The sequence below is a fragment of the Callithrix jacchus genome, chromosome 9 (assembly GCF_049354715.1).
Source record: "Callithrix jacchus isolate 240 chromosome 9, calJac240_pri, whole genome shotgun sequence".
Classification (NCBI taxonomy): domain Eukaryota; kingdom Metazoa; phylum Chordata; class Mammalia; order Primates; family Cebidae; genus Callithrix; species Callithrix jacchus.
The window spans coordinates 10,454,641-10,468,649 of NC_133510.1; the positions used below are offsets into that span (position 1 = coordinate 10,454,641).

General features: G+C 44.1%; 1 pseudogene; it reads left to right on the plus strand.

Moving 5' to 3' along the window:
- Positions 1-12,097: 12,097 nt before the first annotated feature.
- LOC108593269 (large ribosomal subunit protein eL43 pseudogene) lies at positions 12,098-12,444 on the plus strand (annotated as a pseudogene).
- Positions 12,445-14,009: the final 1,565 nt, after the last annotated feature.

A 14,009-nucleotide genomic window follows, 5' to 3' on the forward strand; every position in this document is an offset into this window, starting at 1 on the left:
GGTAGGATGTGTCCTTTGTTGGGAGTAAATATTACTTCAACCTCCACTTTCCATTTTATGCAAGAAAATATGATATATTATCAAGAGGGGAAATCATCAAAAAAGCTGGCCCCAAGTAAGCCCAGATTTTGCAGTTATAAAGGGGATTTAAAATAACATTAACAGGGCCAGGCACGGTGGCTCATGGTAATCCCAGCACTTTGGGAGGCCGAGGCAGGCAGATCATGAGGTAAGGAGATCAAGACCATCCTGGCCTACATGGTGAAACCCTGTCTCTCCTAAAAATACAAAAATTAAAAATATATATACAAAAATTAGCTGAGTATGGTGGTGCACCTCTAATCCCTACTTGGGAGGCCGAGGCAGGAGAATCGTTTGAACCCAGGAGGCAGAGGTTGCAGTGAGCCAGGATTGTGCCACTGCACTCCAGCCTGGGAGACAGAGTGAGACTCTGTCTCAAAACAAAACAAAACAAAAAAATAACATTAACAAACATGACAAAGGACCTGGTGAAAAAGGTAAACATCACGTATGAATAAATGAGAAATTGTAACAAAGAGTAGACAAAGAATGAAATACTGGAAATAAAAAACATATCAGAAATAAAGAAGTAATTTGATGTACAGTAGACTGGAGACAGCCAAGGAAATGAACAGTAAACTTAACAGCAGATCAATAAGAACATGTCATGCATTGCTTAACAATGGGAATGCGTTTTGAGAAATGCACCATTAGGCAATTTTGTCATTGAGAGTGTTAAAACATGTGCTATGAATGAAGAGACCCCCCCAACAGGTTTTGTATGAGCAATATGGCTATTTATTTACCTGGGTGCCAGCAGGGTGAGTTCGAAAAGAGAGTCAGCAGAGGGTGGTGGGATTGGAGTTGGTTTCATAGGTTAGAGGTAGGCAGTGGAAAGTTGCAGAAGTCACAGTTTAGGGCAGTTTTTGCAAGTTGGGAGGGGGTCATAGGCTCTTGAGTCATGAGGTTGACCAAGGTCGGTTACAAAGTCTAATTGCCTTATCAATTGAGGAAGGAATAAGGAACAACAGAGAATATCTCAAAGGTGATTAGGCACCGCAGGGGTTGATCATTTGTTCTCCCTTCTGTGGTTTTCCAGTTACTTCAGACTTTCTGGTTCTGGGAGGCCATCCAGAGGTGTGTGTGTGGGTCATGGGGGTCGCCATGGCTCGACTTAGGGTATGGCCTATGGTGCAGCCAGTTAGCCTAAAAGACCTTACAATGGGAACATCATAGAGTATATTCACGCACACCACACAGCCTACTACACACCTAGGTTGCTTGGAATAGCCCACTGCCCATAGGCTACAAACCTGCACAGGATGTTACTGTACTGAATACAGTAGGCTATTGTAACACAATGGTAAATATTTATGTATCTAAACAAATCTAAACATAGGAAAGTTACAATAAGAATACAGCATAAAAGATAAAATATGGTACATCGATGTAGGGCACTTACCATAATGGAGCTCACAGGACTGGAAGTTGCTCCAGTTGAGTGAGTGAGTGAGTGAGTGGTGAGTGAATGTGGAGGCCCAGGACATTACTGCACACTACTGTGGACTTTATAAACAGTGGACACACACAAAAAAAAATAAAAAATAATTTTAAAAAAGGCCGGGCGCAGTGGCTCACGCTCGTAATCCCAGCACTTTGGGAGGCGGAGGCAGGCGGATCACCTGAGGTCAGGAGTTTGAGACCAGCCCAGCCAACAGGGTGAAACCCTGTCTCTAAAAATAAATAAATAAAATAAAAAATAAAAAAGAAGAAATAAACAGTGGACACTTAGGTGACACTAAATTTATTGTTAAATTTTTTCTTTCTTTTTTATTTTATTTTATTTTTATCCAACCCCTAAAATTTTTCTTTCTTCAGTAATAAATTAACCTTAGCTTACTGTAACTTTTTAACTTTATAAACTTTTTCATCTTTTTTAGCTTTTTGACTCTTGTAATAACACTTTGCTTCAAGCACACATTGTATAGCTGTACAAAATATTTTCTTTCTGTATATCCTTATTCTTTAAGCTTTTTTTTTTTTTCTTTGAGACAGTCTTGTTCTGTCACTCAGGCTGGAGTGCAATGGCATGATCTCAGCTCACCACAACCTTTGCCTCCCAGGTTCAAGCGGTTCTCCTGCCTCAGCCTCCCAAGTAGCTGGGACTACAGGTATGCACCACCACGCCTGGCTAATTTTTTGTATTTTTAGTAGAGTTGGGGTTTTGCCATGTCGGCCAGCCTGGTTTCAAACTCCTGACCTCAGGTGATCCACCCGCCTCATCCTCCTAAAGTGCTGGGACTACGGGTGTGAGCCACCATGAGCTGCTTTTTTCCATTTTTAAAATTTGTTATTTATTTTTCTGCTTGAGGTTGTTTTACAGTTAACTTTATATATGTATATATAAAATATTGTATATTAATGCATGTGAAGTACACTCTAAAATAATGATAAAAGGATGTATAGTAAATACATAAACGAGTAACACCATTGTTTATTATCAAGTATCATATACTATACATTATGGTGTGTGCCATACTTCTATACGACTGGTGGCGTGGTAGATCTGTTTATGCCAGTGTCACTACAAACACATGAGAAATGTGTTGCACTAGAACTTTACGACAGTTACAACATCACTAGGTGATAGGGATTTTTCAGCTTTCTTATAATCTATGGGGCCAACATCATATATGTGGTCTGTTGTTGGCCAAACTGTCATTATACAGCACGTGACAGGAATCCAACTAAAACACAAATAGAAAAACGTGGGGGGATAAAACAGAGCATCTAAGATCCTCAGGATGACAGCAAATGGTTTAACATATTTATAATTGAAGTCCCATAAGGAAAAGAAAGAGAATGAGGCAGAAGAAATATTCGGAGAGATAATAGACAAGAATTTTCTAAACTAATAAAATAAATCAATTCACAGATGGCATCAGCTCAATGAACTCCAAGCAGAATAAATGCAAAGAAAACCATCCTCAGATATATCATAGTCAAAGTGTTGAACATCAAAGATAAAAATAAATTATTAAAAGCAGCCAAAGAAAAATTATGAATGATGGTTAACTTCTCATCAGAAACAGTAGAGGCCAGAAGACAACAGAAGAGCTTCCTCACCCCCTCTTAGGGTTTGGCTCTGTCCCCACCCAAATCTTATCCTGAATTGTAGCTCCCATAATTCCTACACATTGTGGGAGGGGCCTGGAGGGAGGTAATTGAATCATGGGGATGGGTCTTTCCTGTGCTGTTCTTATGATAGTGAATAAGTGTCATGAGACCTGATGGCTTGCTTTTCTTTTCTTTTCTCTTTTTTTTTTTTTTTTGAGTCTGATCTTATTTATTTGTTACTCAAAAAATCTTATTTCTGACTGGATTCAGACTTAGAAGTAGAAGCTCACAGAGGAAAGTCTGCGTCTCTTCACAATTTGTTGCTGGCACTTCTCTTTAGCCTCCTTCATTCTCTTGGCTAAAAGTTTAGCATATTCTGCAGCCTTGTTCTTATATTTTTCTTGGTACTGCTTCTTCAGAGCAATATTCCACCACTCGTGCTGCAGGACACATGGAATAACAAGACGCTGAATCTTGGGTGCTTTGGGTCTAGGTTTCTTTTTTCTTTTTCTTTTTTCGCCGAGGCTGGAGCGCAGTGGTGCAATCTCAGTTCACTGCAACCTCCGCCTCCAAGGTTCAAGGGATTCTTTTGCCTTAGCCTCCTGAGTAGCTGGGATTACAGGCACACACCACCATACTCAGCTAATTTTTGTATTTTTAGTAGAGACGGATTTTCACCATCTCTACTGGTTGGTCGGGCTGGTCTTGAACTCCTGACCTCATGATCCATCCACCTTGGCCTCTCAAAGTGCTGGGATTACAGGCATGAGCCAACACGCTCGGCCTCAGATATGTCTTTGTTAGTAGCATGAGAACAGAGTAGTACACCCCTGCCAAAAAAAGAAAACTAGAAAAGCTTCCTTAAAGAACTAGAAAAAAAAAAAAAGCAAAACCTGTCAGCCTGGATGTCTATATATATTTCAACCTAAAAGTAAATAAGAATATTTTCAGAAAAAAAGAATTCATGTTTCAAAAAACCCACTCTACCAGAAATGATTAACAGAAAAAATGTTGGATGGAAGTATAGATCTGCAGGAAAAAAATAAGAGACCCAGAGAGCATAAATATGAATCTTTTTTTTTTTTTTTTTTTTAAGACGGGGTTTCACCGTGTTGGTCAGGCTGGTCTTGAACTCCCAACCTCAGGTGCTCCACCCGCCTTGGCCTCCAAAGGGCTTGGATTACAGGCGTGAGCCACCATACCCAGCCAAATATGAGTCTAAATAGAAAGGAGAGCTATAATTTTTTTTTCTTTTTAGTTACATGAATCTCATCGTTGCCCAGGCTGGAGTGCAGTAGCATGATCTTGGCTCATCACAACCTCCACCTCTAGGGTTCAAGCAATTCTCCTGCCTCAGCCTCCCAAGTAGCTAAGACCACAGGCACAAGCCACTCTCCTCGGTTAACTTTTTAATTTTTCAATTTACTTATTTATTTTCTTATTTTCTTTTTTTTTTTTTTGAGACTGAGTCTCACTCTGTTGCCCAGGCTGGAGTGCCATAGCATGATCTTGGCTCATCACAACCTCCACCTCTAGGGTTCAAGCAATTCTCTTGCCTCAGCCTCCCAAGTAGCTGGGATTACAGGTGAGTGCCACCACACCTGGCTAATTTTTATATTTTTAGTAGAGATGGGGTTTCACCATATTGATCAGGCTGGTCCCAAACTCCTGACCTCATGATCTACTCACCTCGGCCTCCCAAAGTGCTGGGATTACAGGCGTGAGCCACTGTGCCTGACCTTATTTATTTATTTATTTATTTATTTTTGAGACAGAGTTTATCTCTTGTTGCACAGGCTGGAATGCACTGGCATAATCTCAGCTCACTGCAGCCTCTGCTTCCCAGGCTCAAGTGATTCTCCTGCCTCAGCCTCCTGAGTAGCTGGGATTACAGGCATCTGCCACCATGCCTGGCTAATTTTTGGATTTTTAGTAGACACAGGGTTTCACTGTGTTGGCCAAGCTGGTCTTGAACTCCCGACCTCAGGAGATCCACCCAACTCTGCCTCCCAAAGTGTTGGAATTACAAGTGTTAGCCACCGTGCACAGCAAGTGCCACACACTTTTAAACAACCAGATACCACGAGAACTCACTATCATGAGGACAGCACCAAAAGGGGAAACCCACTCCCACGATCCAGTCACCTCCCACCAGGCCCCGCCTCCAACACTGTAGATGACAATTTGGCAGCCCCTCCAATTAGAAAACAGATTTGGGCAGGGACACAGACCCAAGCTCTATCACAGAGAAACAAACAACAGATGGAACAAGTAGAAAAAAAAGTATAGGTTTCGTAAGGTGTTAAAAGTAAAGCTAAACATACCCCAAAATCATGTAAAACACAAATGAGAGAAGCCTGCTCAGTAAAGTGGGATCCCATCTCTACAAAAAAAAATGTTTAAAAATTAACCAGGCATGGCCGGGCTCTGTAGCTCACGCCTGTAATCCCAGCACTTTGGGAGGCAGAGGCAGGTGGATCATGAGGTCAGGAGTTCAAGACCAGCCTGGCCAAGATGGTGAAACCCCATCGCTACTAAAAAAATACAACAAATTAATTGGGCCTGGTGGCAGGCGCCTGAAATCCCAGCTACTCGGGAAGCTGAGGCAGAGAATTGCTTCAACTCGGGAGCCAGAGGTTGCAGTGAGCTGAGATCGTGCCACTGCACTCCAGCCTGGGCAGCAGAGTAAGATTCCGTCTGAAAGAAAGAAAAGAAGAAAGAAAGAAAGAGGAAGGAAGGAGGGAGGGAGGGAGGAAGGGAAGAAGGGAGGAAGGGAGGAAGGGCGGAAGGAAGGAAGGAAGGAAGGAAGGAAGGAAGGAAGGAAGGAAGGAAGGAAGGAAGGAAAGAGAGAGAGAAAGAGAGAAAGAAAGAAAAAAAAGAAAACATTAACCAGGCATGGTGGTGTATACTTATAGTCCCAGCTACTCAAGAGGCTGAGGTGGAAGGATTGCTTGCACCCAGGAGGTCGAGGTTTCAGTGAGCCATGATGATGCCACTGCACTCCAGCTTGGGTGACAGAATGAGACCCTGTCTCAAAAACAATGCTAATAGACTAGCCCCTCCAATTAGAAAACAGATTATTCCACTGGAGAACAAAAGTCTCAGGTGTACTTTGTTTACAAAACACACATTAGAAATATAAAGACACAACCAAGTTGAAAGTAAAATAGTAAAAAAGCATATACTGTACAAACAGTAAACTTCAGAAAACAATACTTGGGTTAGGCTCAGTGGCTCATGCCTGTTATCCAAGCACTCTGGGAGGCCAGGGCTCACAAATCACTTGAGGTTAGGAGCTTGAGACCAGTCCGGCCAACATGGTGAAACCCTGTCTCTACTAAAAATACAAAATTTAGCCAGGTGTGGTGGTATACATTATAATCTCAGCCACTTGGGAGGCTAAGGCGGGAGGATCACTTTAACCTAGGAGGCAGCGGTTACAGCAAGATGAGATCGTGCCACTGCACTCCAGCCTAGACCACAGAGAAAGACGTGCTCCCAAAAAAAAAGCAATGTTTGGCTTAAGTTTATGGTTATATTAATATCAGATAAAGTATCTTTCAAGCAAAGAGTATTCCAGAGATAAAAATATTTCTTAATATTAAAACATTTAATTAGTTAAGACATAAAAATCCTAAATCTGTATATACCTAATAAGAAAGCTTTAAAATACTTAAAGCAAAAATTAACAGACAAAAGGAGAAACAGATGAATCCACAAACATTTTATGTTTTAGTATCCCCTCTTAGTAATTGTTAGAATAAGTTGGGGGGGAAAAGTAAGGTCATAGAAAATTTGATAGCATTACCAGTTAGTTTCACTTAACTGGCTACAGAATATCACATTCAAAAATTGCAGTCACATTCTATGAAGTGCTCATGGAATATACACTGAGATGGGTTATATGCTAGTCCATAAACAATTCTCAAAAATGGCAAAGGATCAAATTCGCTTAGGTTATGGTTTTTTGTTGTGGTTTTTTTGAGACAAAGCCTCGCATTGTTGCCCAGGCTGGAGTGCAGTGGCACTATCTTGGCTCAGTGCAGCCTCCGTGCCAGCCCAGGTTATGTTTTTTGACCACCGTGGTATTAAGACAGAATTAAGTTAAATGTTTTTACGATCTTCAAATATTCTGAAATTAAGCAACACTCTTCAAAATAACCTTGAATCGAAAAAGAAATCACAAGAGACATTAGAAAATATTTCAATCTAAATGATAATGAAATCATGATGTATCAATATATGCAGGATGCGGGCCACGTATGCTGGCTCATACCTGTAATCTCGGCACTTTAGGAGGCCAAGGCAGGAGAATCACTTGAAGACAGGAGTTCGAGACCAGCCTAAGCAACCTAGGAAGACCCCAACTCTACAAAAAAATCAAAAAGTAGGCAGGTGTGGTGGCACACACCTGTAGTCCCAACTACTCTGGAGGCTGAGGTGGGAAGCTCTCTCCCAGGAGGGAGCCCAGGAAGTTAAAGCTGCAATGAGCTGTGATTGTGCCACTGCCCTCCAGCTTGGGTGATGAAGCAAGGTCCGGTCTGGAAAAGAAGAAGAAGAAGAAGAAGAGGAAGAGGAAGAGAAAGAGGAGGAGGAGGAGGAGGAGGAAGAAGGAGGAGGAGGAGGAGGAGGAAGGAGGAGGAGGAGGAGGAAGAAGGAGGAGGAGGAGGAAGAAGGAGGAGGAGGAGGAAGAAGGAGGAGGAGGAGGAAGAAGGAGGAGGAGGAGAAGGAAGAAGGAGGAGGAGGAGGAAGAAGGAGGAGGAGGAAGAAGGAGGAGGAGGAGGAAGGAGGAGGAGGAAGGAGGAGGAGGAGGAGGAAGAAGGAGGAGTAGGAAGGAGGAGGAGGAGGAAGAAGGAGGAGGAGGAAGAAGGAGGAGGAGGAGGAAGGAGGAGGAGGGAGGAGGAGGAGGAGGAAGAAGGAGGAGTAGGAAGGAGGAGGAGGAGGAGGAAGGAGGAGGAGGAGGAGGAGGAGGAGGAGGAAGGAGGAGGAGGAGGAGGAAGGAGGAGGAGGAGGAAGAAGGAGGAGGAGGAGGAGGAGGAAGAAGGAGGAGGAGGAGGAGGAGGAAGGAGGAGGAGGAGGAGGAGGAAGGAGGAGGAGGAGGAGGAGGAAGAAGGAGGAGGAGGAGGAGGAGGAAGAAGGAGGAGGAGGAAGAAGGAGGAGGAGGAGGAGGAAGAAGGAGGAGGAGGAGGAGGAAGGAGGAGGAGGAGGAGGAGGAGGAAGAAGGAGGAGGAGGAGGAAGAAGGAGGAGGAGGAGGAGGAGGAAGAAGGAGGAGGAGGAGGAGGAGGAGGAGGAGGAGGAGGAGGAGGAGAAGGAGAAGAAGAAGGTGGCGAATGATTTAATAATTAAAATCCCAAATCCAAATGGCTTCACTGTTCAATTCTATCCAACATATAAGAAATAACAGCAGTTTTACGCAAACCAACCTCTGGTCAGCGTGATCATGGAGTGTGTCAGAGTGGGTAGAAAAGAAAGGTGCCTGATGAAAAAAAAAAAAAAAAGAATGCCCTAAAGGTGCTCACTTGAAAGTATCTCAAACTAGATAGTATTGTTTTGTTTTGTTTTGCTTTGCTTTTTGAGACAGAGTCTTGCTCTGTTGCCAAGGCTAGAGTGCAGTGGTGCCATTTCGGCTCGCTGCAACCTCCGCCTCTCAGGTTCAATCGATTCTCCTGCCTCAGCCTCCAGAGTAGCTGGGATTACAGGTGTGTGCCACCACGCCTGGCTAATTTCTGTATTTTTAGTGGAGACGGGATTTCACCATGCTGGTCAGGCTGATCTCAAACTCCTGACCTCGTGATCCGCCAGCCTAGGCCTCCCAAAGTGCTGGGATCACAGGCAAGAGCCACCGCGCCCAGCTGACAGTGGTGTTTTTAAGGAAAGGTGTCCAAGAAGCAGCCGCTGTGGTGGTGCCAGACGCTGCCAGGAGGAGATGCGTGTGCGGGGACAGGCGAAAAAGATAACGCAAAAATGAAGGCTGATGTTAAGCGGGAAAATGTTTTCTAGACCAGTATGGGCAGTACCCAGTATGTAAGAAGCAGAGGTAAAGAAAAAGGCTGCGGCCGGGCGAGGTGGCTCATGCCTGTAATCCCAGCACTTTGGGAGGCCAAGGTGGGCAGATCACTTGAGGCCAGGAATTCGAGACCAGCCTGGCCAACATGGTGAAATCCTGTCTCTACTAAAAATACAAAAGTTAGCCAAGTGTGGTGGTGCAAGTAGTCCCAGCTACTCGGGTGGCTGAGACATGAGACTCACTTGAACCCGAAGAGGTGGAGGTGGCTGTGAGCTGAGATAGAGCCGCTGCGCTCCAGCCTGGGTGATAGATTGAGACTCTGTCTCAAAAAAAGAAAAAAGGTCTGAAGGCAAAATGAGAGGAAAGAAAGGAGAAAAGTAAAGCAAAGGCGGTGCAAGCAGGGAAGCGTTCAGACCGGTAGACTCTTAAGAATCTGGAAAATGCCACAGCGGGTAGATGTCTGATGAGAACGCACATATTCACTCCAGCTCCCGCCAAATAAAAACTGTCTGCTTTCATATTTTAACTTGGCCTTTTGCTTCCATTCAAACTCAACAATACTCCTCAAGTTTGTTTTGGGCATTTGAGTAAAATACTTTATTTAATGCACTAATGTTTTAATTGGATGCTGTCCAATATTCAGGTATTAGCAGACATCAAAATTCTGTCAAGTATTAATGTGGTCGGAATTGTTTGTTTTTACAACTCGGTAATTATAGTTAGTAAAGATAAAACAAATGATATTATACTATCAAATTTGAGTGATTTTAGATTTAAAGGAAGCTATTACATAATCATTATTTAAAAACATAACATTAGTGGATCTTATACACAGTACTTGTTTGAACTTTTGATTTTGTATAATTCAGAATGAAAAATATTTTGTGTATAAAAAATATTTTGTGTACAAAAACCTTTCAGAAAATAGAGAATGGGGCCAGATGCAGTGGCTCACACCTGTAATCCCAGCACTTTGGGAGTGCAAAGTGGGCGGATCGCCTGAGGTTGGGAGTTCGAGACCAGACTGGCCAGCATGGTGAAACCCTGTTTCTACTAAAAATATAAAAATTAGCCAGGCGTGGTGGCAGGTGCCTGTAATCCCAGCTACTTGGGAAGCTGAGGCAGAAGAATAGCTTGAACATGGGAGGTGGAGGTTGAGGTGAGGCAAGATCACGCCACTGCACTCCAGCCTGGGCAAGAAGAGCAAATCTTCATCACCCCCCCCCACATACAAAATAATAAAAAATAAAAAGAATATACTGTATTTAGCTGGCACAGTGGCATGCACCTGTAGTCTCAGCTGCTCAGGAGGCTGAGGTAGGAGAATAGCTTAAGCTTGGGAGGCAGAGGTTGCAGTGAGCTGAGATCACGCCATTGCACTCCAACCTGGGCGTCAGGAGTAAAACCCTGTCTTAAAAAGAAAGAAAGAAAAGAAAACACTGTATGATTCCATTTATACAAAACTCTAAAAATGCAAACTAATTTGCATATTGACAGAAAGCACATTAGTGGTTTCCTGGTATGGAAGGGAGGAGGAAGCAAGGAGAGGCAGGAGGGTGGGATGACAAGGAGCATGAGGAAACTTTGGGGAGGATGGATGTGTTCATTATCTTCATTGTAGTCACAGCTGCATGGATGTATCCTTATGTCAAAACCTATCAAGTCAAATATTACACTTTAAATATGTGTATAGGTTTGTTTTTGTTTTTTTTTTTTTGAGACAGAGTCTTGCTATGTTGGCCAGGCTGGTCTCGAACTCCTGGCCTCAAGCGATCCACCTGCCTTAGCCTCCCAAAGTGCTGGGATTACAGGCATGAGCCATTACGCCTGGCCATGTCTTTGATACCTCAGTCAAGGTGTTGTGGGGAAGACACAGGGAGAGAGAGAGAGAGAGAGAAAGAAAGAGAGAGGAGAGAGAGAGAGAGAGAGAGAGAGAGAGAGAGAGAGAGAGAGAGGTTTGAGAGAGACACAAAGAGAGATTTCCCATGGGAAAAAATACCCACAGAGACGAACAGCTAACATCAAAAAGCCTGGCAATACCAAATGTTGGAAAGATTGGGGGCAACTGGAACTCTCTTACCTGCTGGCCTTGGCATGTCCCAAGCACAGAAAGGAAAGCCGGAACATTTTGAGAAACACACTCCAAAGAGCAGGGACTCCTGGTGAGCAGGCCCGGGGAAGGGTCTCACTTGCCCACGTATAAGTCAGTGCTGTCCAGGGGCTGTGGGAGGTGGTGTCCCTCACTTTCCCTCCCACAGAACTCCCTCAAAATAGAAGGGGGTTGGGACAAAGGTCAGGCCCCAAAACAGCACCTCCCCACTCCACACTCAGGCCATAACCACACATTCTGATCAGCGTGAGAGGACCACTCCAAGTTCCTAACATTTCTGACCAGTGCAAAGCACTTGACCTTGAAGTTGGCCTGTGTAGGCTTATTTGAGGTAACTAGAAGATTTCTATTAGGCTCTGGAAACAGTGAAAATAGCTCACACACCTATAAACTCTTAAGGAACTGAAGAATCATCCTAGTTTGAAACCAGAATTTGAAGGCTTCACTCAGTTCAAACAATCTGTAATTTAAAAAAATATAAGGCTGCAGTGGAGTTTTGTTTGAAAGTTAATTTCATAATGTGGCTGCCTGTGGTGGCTCACACCAGTAATCCCAGCACTTTGGGATGCAAAGGTGGGCAGATCACTTGAGGTCAGGAGTTTGAGACCAACCTAGCCAACATGGTAAATCTCCGTCTCTACTAAAAATACAAAAATTGGCCTGGTGGTATGCACTGGTAACAGCAGTTATTCAGGAGGCTGAGCCATGAGAATTGCTTGAAGCTGGGTGGTGGAGGTTGCAGTGAGCCAAGATTGCACCACTGCACTCCAATCGGGGCAACAGAGGGAGACGTCACCTCAAAAAAGAAAGCTAATTTCATAATGAAACATAAAATAATGCTTTTAAAGGACTATTGCAGGCTCGAACCTACTTAGCACTGGCTAAATGCACCAATATAGTTGGAATTCTCAGTAAATACAGGACCCGCTATGGTGCCTCCCTCCAGAAAATGGTGAAAAATACTGAAACCAGCCAGCACACCGAGTACACTTGCTCTCTCTGTGGCAAAACCAAGAAGAAAAGATGAGATTCAGGGATCTGGCACTGTGGTTCCTGCATGAAAACAGTAGCTGGTGGTGGCTGAACCTAAAATACCACTTCTGCTGGCATTTAAAGTCTGCCATCAGAAGACTGAAGCAATGGACCAGGGGATGTTCCGCCACCACTGGAGACACCACTAGCATTTAATAAATGGGTTAACTATGTAATAATGAAAAAGGACTGTTGGCATAATTCCATATGGCAATAGTCCCAAACTTTCTTTTCTTTTCCTTTTCTTTTTGAGACTGAGTCTCACTCTGTTGCCCAGTCAGGAGTGCAGTGGTGCCATCTCGGTTCACTGCAACCTCCACCTCCCGGGTTGAAGCAGGCACCTCAGCCTCCCAAGTAGCTGGGATTACAGATGCCCGCCACCACACCCAGCTAATTTTTGTATTTTTAGTACAGATGGGCTTTCACCATGTTTGCCAGGCTGGCCAAACATTCTTGATACGCATCCCAATTCAACATAGTATCTTTAACATATTTGCATGTATGCTAAACAATGACATACATAATAAATACATATAAATATGCCATATCCATAGGTATTTATTATGAATTGTTTACAGTAAAACTTTATGTACACTATAAAACATAAAAACAGAAATTAGAAATGGATGGGTTAAATATAGATACAGGTTCTAGTGTCTTCCTCACCCCAACAGACCGTCTTGCAATATGTTGTCCCTGGGTGCCCGTGCCCCACTTTGGAAACCTCTTCTCTTTTGTTTTTTGAGACGGAGTCTCGCTCTGTTGCCCGCGCTGGAGTGCAGTAGTGTGACCTCGGCTCACTGTAACCTTCACCTCGGGGTTCAAGAGATTCTCTGTCCTCAGCCTCCCAAGTAGGTGAGATTACAGTCACCCGCCACCACACCCAGCTAATGATTAGTATTTTTAGTACAGACAGGGTTTCACCCTGTTTGGCCAGGATAGTCTTGATCTCCTGACCTCGTGATCCACCCACCTTAGCCTCCCAAAGTGCTGGGATTACAGGCATGAGCCAGTGTGTTCAGCTGGAAATCACTTCTCCAGGCCATAGGGAAGAGGAATGAGCCCTGACTGCAGGCCACTGGCCAGAGAGTGACTCAGGGACTCTGGAGAACGCAGTAAGAGAAGGGGCAGGAAATGACTACATGGCTGAGTACCATAAAACCATCAAGTTTATGGACAGGCTGTAAATCTGAACATGACGCCCTTCTCTTTCCTCTCTCTCCCGGCACCCCACCCAGGTGGACTGCTCTTCTGTCATTCCCACATAACCTCTCAGCCAGAGGCTTGTCCTTGCAGGGCTCTGTCTTCCCTTCAAGGCTGCTCTTGGTGATCACACATTAATCTGATCTGAGGTCACCCAGACATAGATGCTGAAGAGGCGAGGTACGAAATGTGACTTACCCACATGCCACTCTGGCAACAGACCCAAGTGCCTGGTTAGGGGCATCACTGGCATTTACTAGGAGAATTAGTGAGGCTAGCCAGCATTCTCTAAAGCACTTTGCCATCCAACTACTCCTATTGCTCTTCTCTTTTTTTGAGGTGGAATCTCACTCTGTTGCCCAGGCTGGAGTGCAGTGGCGTGATCTCAGCTCACTGCAACCTCCGCCTCCTGGGCTCAAGTGATTCTTCTACCTCAGTCTCCTGAGTAGCTGGGATTATATAGGCACACACCACCATGCCCAGCTGATTTTTATGTTTTTAGTAGAGATGGGTTTTCA